Consider the following 6,575-nt stretch of genomic DNA (forward strand, 5'->3'; position numbering starts at 1 on the left):
TTCTAATACCTCTTTACTGAGGGTCTTGGCTAAGACACTTCTCCCCTCAACTCACCTTTCCATTCCTAGCCTTTCCCCTTCCCCATTTCTCCAGCTTATGGAGTCCATAAAGAGGGAGGTGACTTTGGTTTAGGGCTCCTTTTGCTTGTGAGTTGATTTCTCTGACTGTCCTGCATGTCATATGAGCCTCACCTGTGTTGTTTCATGGCGGAAAATGGAACAGAGGGGAGCTGAAGCCTTTCTCTTTTGCCTCTTACTTGCACTGTCATAGTAAGTGAATAAAGCCTTGATTGTTACTCTCAGTTTGACTCGTTGTCCTAATTGACCCCCTTGAGACCTGATTGTTCAACGGTAAGTATTAAGTATTTTCCTTTACCTATAGTCTCCCCTCAACCCGTGTGCTGTCAATACAAATGTTATAATAAAAATATGTGGTGTCACTGCCTACTCCAGAGAAGCAATTCTCAACCTTGGCTGTACATTGACATTACCTGGGGATCTTATTAAAATGCAGTGTCTAATTCAGTAGGTCTGAGGTGGGGCTTGAGATTCTGCATTTCTGCAAAGCTCCAAGATGATGTCAATTCTGCTGGTCCAGGGACCACACTTTGAGGGCAAGACTAAAGTTTCGAGGAAGTAATGATTTCATTAAGAGAATTACGGTAAATACACAGAGACATACAAAACAATTACAGTGATACCACTCAGTGGTATCAGCTGTTTCTAATATTAAAAAATGAGGTGATTTTAGAACAGCGGTGCTCAACCCAGGTGCATTTGAGGAGCTTATAATTTTTAGCACGGAAACTCAAACAATGTTTGAGTATGGCTGGAACCTGGAGAGTGGAGGAGAGTGTGAATTCTTATGAATCTAGACAGGTACTATATTCAGCACTCATTTGGTTACAGGCAGTAGAAGCCCAGCTTAGGGAGTTGAAGTATAAAAGGGAAATTGTTGGCTGGTTGAAGTCCATGAGTGGAGCTGGCCTCAAGGGCAGTGAAATGAGATCATCAGGTCTGTTTCTTTGCTCTCTTACTCTCCTCTACTTTCCTCTGTGTGTTGGTCTTCCTCTCCTCCGTTTCGGAAGCATGTCCTTCTTATGGATGGGGAATGGCAGGGCATGATTAGAGGCAGCTCAAGGTTTACAGCAACCCAGTTTAGCTACCAAAAAGGAAAGCGAGGTCTTCTTTCTTCCAGAATATGTATAAAATCCCAGATAAGAACTCTATTTGCAACATACACCATTCTAGCCAATGACTGTGGCTGAGGATGGAAGGCTTACTGTGATTGGCTGTCCACCAAAATCACAAGTAGTGGGGAAGGGATATTACCTTAGGGAGAAAAGAGTTGCTTTTATCCAGAAAAAAAGGACAAGGGGAGGCTGAGCCGACAGAACCAAAAGATATTCACTAGAAATATCTAGTAGGAATATGGAGGGAGTATACATACCACAATAAGACCTTGAACTTTTCCCTAAAGGTGGCTTAGATGAAAAGTTTAGTTTTGAATACATTGTTGAGCTGTATGTGAACTGTATGGTAGCCAGAAGATATTTGGAGCTCACCTAAGGAGAATGGGAAAAGAAGAGAAAGGAAGAAAAGAAAAAGAAAAGATTTTTAAATAAATTGAAAATATTACTATCTCACGCAAAATATGAGAGAACAAAATTAAAATTTGTTTTCAATTTTAATAACACCACTGCAATTCCCCTTGTGTTGACCTTGAGATGTTTGCTAAGTAACTGTAGTTTGATGACAACTCCAGTTCTTAGGCTAGAAAACAGTCAGATTTATTACCTGTTTGTTTAGGTCATAGCCTTCCTTCTGAATCCTTTTGAAATTAATCATTTCTCCTATAGGCATATGGTCAAGCACATGATATGTAGTTACCACAGCAATTGAATTCACATGAATTAGGCAGGGGAGCAATATTCCAACTTAATTAAAACATGCAAGGATATAATTTATATGATGTGTACAGTTGGTCAAAATGGATTACCCATTAATGTTATGGTGTTGGGATTAATAGAAGCAGAATTGTCTTTTTTAAAAAATTTTATTTATTTATTTATTTATTTTTGGCTGTGTTGGGTCTTCGATGCTGCGCGCGGGCTTTCTCTAGTTGCAGCGAGCGGGGGCTACTCTTCATTGCGGTGCACGGGCTTCTCATTGTGGTGACTTCACTTGTTGTGGAGCACAGGCTCTAGGCACGCAGGCTTCAGTAGTTGTGGTGCACGGGCTCAGTAGCTGTGGCGCACTGGTTTAGTTGCTCTACAGCACGTGGGATCCTCCCAGACCAGGGATCGAATCCATGTACCCTGCATTGGCAGGCGGATTCTTAACCACTGCACCACGAGGGAAGTCCCGTAAGCAGAAGAGTCTTGCTAATTTTTTTCAGGTTTTAGCTCAGTCAACAGAAACTGGTCAAGCAATTAAGATTAGATAAGATCATAAAAATGTATGCGAAAGCAAATTGTAGGTTCTGTAAATTGTGTCTGTGTAACTTGAAGGGATTATGGAGGAAAACATAATCTAGTGGGTCTATTACCTAGATTTGTGCTGTCCAATATGGTAACTATATAAATTTAAATTAAGTAATATTAAATAATATCAAAAATTCAGTTCTTAGTCACATTAGACACACTTCAAGTGCTTAATAGGCATATGTGGCTACTGTCTAACATATTGGACAACACCTGTAAAGAACATTCCTATCTTCATGGAAAGTTCTACTGGACAACACTAATCTAGACACCATCAATGGGTCAAGTTCCCTCTCTTTGGGATGAAATAAGCCAAATACAAATTTTAAAAGGGATTTTTCTGTCTCTTCATGTCCCAAAGTAAGTTCTGTCAACTCCACCTTAAAACACACTCCCAGATCTAACCTCTTCTCTCCTTTTTTTTTTTTGATTAAAAACATTTTTTTTGGCTGCACTGGGTCTTCGTTGTGGCACGTGGGCTCCAGAGCACATGCGCTCAGTAGTTGCAGCGTGTGGGCTTAGTTGCCCTGCGGCATGTGGGATCGTATTTCCCCAACCAGGGATTGAACCCACGTCCCCTGCACTGGAAGGCAGATTCTTAACCACTGGACCACCAGGGAAGTCCCTTCTCTCCTCTTCTGCTGCTATCCTCTGAGTCCAAATCATTATTACCTCCCATTTGCACAACTGCAGTTGCCTCCTGAACTCACCTTGTTTCCATTCATTCCATTTATATGTGGTCTCCATAGACCAGCGGGGTGATTTTTAAAAAATAGATCAAATGTAATTTTTTTTTTTAAAAAAGGAATGCAAAAGAAGGAAATTGAACATTTATTGAATTCCCATTATTTGCACCACTGTGCGCTGTTCTTTTAAGTAAACTATCTTCTTTAATCTTTACAGTAATACATGAGGGAGATATTTCTTTCTTCTTGCAAAGGTGGAAATTAAGGTTCAGAGAAGGCAAATAACTTGTGTGTGTTTACCTAGCTGGTAAGTGGCAGAGCTGTTGAAGAAATAAGTGAATGATCAGACAGCAAAGTCCACAAGCTTCCAACGAGACTGACTTGCCAAACGTTGTTAAACCCTAAAGGAGATTTGTTATTGAGCTTCTTTCTTTTGAGGAAGAGAGGGACTCTTTGTATCTTTATCTACTGTATCTCTTTATTTATCTGGACTTTGCATCTTTAGTTGAGAACACCAGTCTCTTGATCAGATTAGAGTTGAAGGTCTCTATTCCTTTAACTTCCAAATACGCCAAAGTGACAGGTAGAGTTTTGACGTGACTTATACTGAAAGGGTTCTCTCCCTGACATCATCCTAGGGTTTAAAGCAGTGGCTCTCCACTTTTCTGGGTTTGAGGCATACTAGAATTTTTGAAAGCATACAAAAAGAAGTTGAGATATTAAAAACAGCATACACACAGAAAGCCAGTAAATAATGATAATGAAGCATAATAAAGTAAAACATCTCAATATATGTAAGTACAACCACAATTATCACACTGTCAGTCATGGTGTCCCTCTTTGACACTATGCCACCTCTTTCTCTGCATTGGACTACGTGTTCCATCTGTCACATCACTGTGTTCGGAGTATGCATACTGCAGCAAAAGTAAGTCTTATTACTGTTATTATCTCTGTTGTTGCTGGGGGATCTTTGTTGTTGCTGTGAAGAGACTGCAACATAGCAGTTGGTCAGAATAGGAGGCTCTTTGTTTTCTCCTAAGAAATAGACCTCACCCCCATTTTACCCTCTGAGTGGCAACACTGGGATGTACAGGAAGCTGTCTGCATCACCTTCTCAAACAATGGAGATTCCCAAGCCTCAGTGGCCTTGGACTCATGTCTTGGGCTGGATTTTAACTCAAAACAGCTCTGTGGCTCTTTCTCTTACAAAAGACATCTCTTGCTTGTTTTCCCAGTAAGAGACCCTGAGTTCCAGGGGTCATATGATAAAATCAAGGTAAAGAGGATATTTCTGTATGTTTCTCTTAGGTTCTTTTGCCAAATTCCTCTGTATTACATAGGTTCTCATCCTTCCCAGGTTTCCAACCCTCTGGCCATGCAGTGGCTCTAATTTATGTGGAGAGTTCCCATCAGCACAAACTCTTGCCATGATGCTGTTTACATTTTTTTTCCTTCTTGATACACATTTTCCTGCAAACCAGTCTCAGACCTTGTATCCCCCAAGGCCATGCTACTCAGAGGGTGAGTGTCAACATCAAGTCAAATGATCCTGTATAAACAACAGGTAATTCCACCTGGGTATTTATTAGAAGGAAATGAAAACACTAATTCAAAAAGATATCTGTACCCCCAAGTTCATTGCAGCATTATTTACAATAGTCAAGACATGGAAACAACCTACGTGTTCACTGATGGGTGAATGGATAAAGAAAATGTGATATATATAATGGAATATTATTCAGCCATAGAAAAAAAAGAAATCTTGTCATTTGTGACAACCTGGATGGACCTTAGGGCATTATGCTAAGTGGAATAAGTCAGACAGAGAAAGACAAATACTGTATGATCTCACTTATATGTGGAATCTAAAACGAAAAACAAAAAACAAAAAAACAATTGATTTCATAGATACAGGGACCAGATTGGTGGTTGCCAGAGGCAGAAGGAGAGGGGTGGGTGAAATGGGTGAAGGTGGTCAAAGGTACAAACTTCCAGTTACAAAAGAAATAAGTCCTGGGGGCTTCCCTGGTGGCACAGTGGTTAAGAATCCACCTGCCGATGCAGGGGACATGGGTTCGAGCTCTGGTCCGGGAAGATCCCACATGCCGTGAAGCAACTAAGCCTGTGCACCACAACTACTGAGCCCGCGTGCCACAACTACTGAAGCCCATGTGCCTAGAGCCCGTGCTCCACAACAAGAGAAGCCACCACTATGAGAAACCCACGCACCACAAGGAAGAGTAGTGCCTGCTCACGGCAACTAGAGAAAGCCCACGCACAGCAACGAAGACCCAATGCAGCCAAAAATAATAAATAAAATAAATAAATTAAAAAAAAAAAGAAATAAGTCCTGGGGATGTAATGTACAGTATAGTGACTGTAGTTAATAATACTGTGTTGTATATTTGAAAGCTGGTAAACGAGTGGATCTTAAAAGTTCTCCTCATACACACAAAATTGTAACTGTGTGTGGTGATGGATATTAATTAGACTTACTGTGGTAACCATTCCAAAACATATACTAATATTGAATCATGTTGTCTACCTGAAACTAATATCGTGTTATATGTCAATTACATCTCAACTAAAGAAAAAAACAAAACTTTTTTTCCCCTCAAGTTTCCTTCTGTTCTACTTTCAGAAACATTCTCCAGGTCTCCTCTCAACCAGAGCTATGGTTTACATTTAAACTATTGCTGTCCCAGTAAAAAAAACCCTTTGCACACCTTTAAATGCGTTCACTTTTCCCCACCCTGTCATAAGAAGTGTGAGTTGGGAAGCTCACAGCAGTCATTGCATTTCCAACGGCACCGCAGACTGACCCATAAGCAAATCCTCCACATGGAGGCGAGCTTTGCTGTTTTCCACTCTGCGCTGACCAGACTTAGCCGCATACGCTAATTTGAGAAACTCCTTTGCTCAAAGGGAAAGCTTGTCTGGATTAGAAAAGTCCTGTGTAGAAACTTGACACTGTCCCGGGCCGGGAGTATTTGGAATCACACACAGGAAAGGGCTGTGTATCTCTTGACCTGCCTACATGACAGAATGTGTGTGCGGCCGTCTCTAATTACAGCCCTCCAGGAAGCTTCACCCCCAAAGTACGACTGCTATGAACTCCGGCTAATCCTCATTCACAGAGGTGGAGATCCTCTTTCTGCCTGTATTGTCTTCTAAACCATATCCTTCCTGCAGTCTTTTCATGCCTTGGAGACTCACTGGCCATCCTCTGGGGGCACACGGGCCTAGCTTTGCCCCGATCAGATACATTCAATAGTTATTCAATAGCTTTTGTGAATAACCAGCTCTCCTTAGTCAAACACTGGGTCCCATTGAAGTACCATGCACAGGGCCCTAGAGAGCCCCAGGTCTGATTTCTCACACTGAGAAAAATGTTTTCTGAGGG

The sequence above is a fragment of the Eschrichtius robustus genome, chromosome 6, assembly GCF_028021215.1.
Source record: "Eschrichtius robustus isolate mEscRob2 chromosome 6, mEscRob2.pri, whole genome shotgun sequence".
In the NCBI taxonomy this organism is placed as follows: domain Eukaryota; kingdom Metazoa; phylum Chordata; class Mammalia; order Artiodactyla; family Eschrichtiidae; genus Eschrichtius; species Eschrichtius robustus.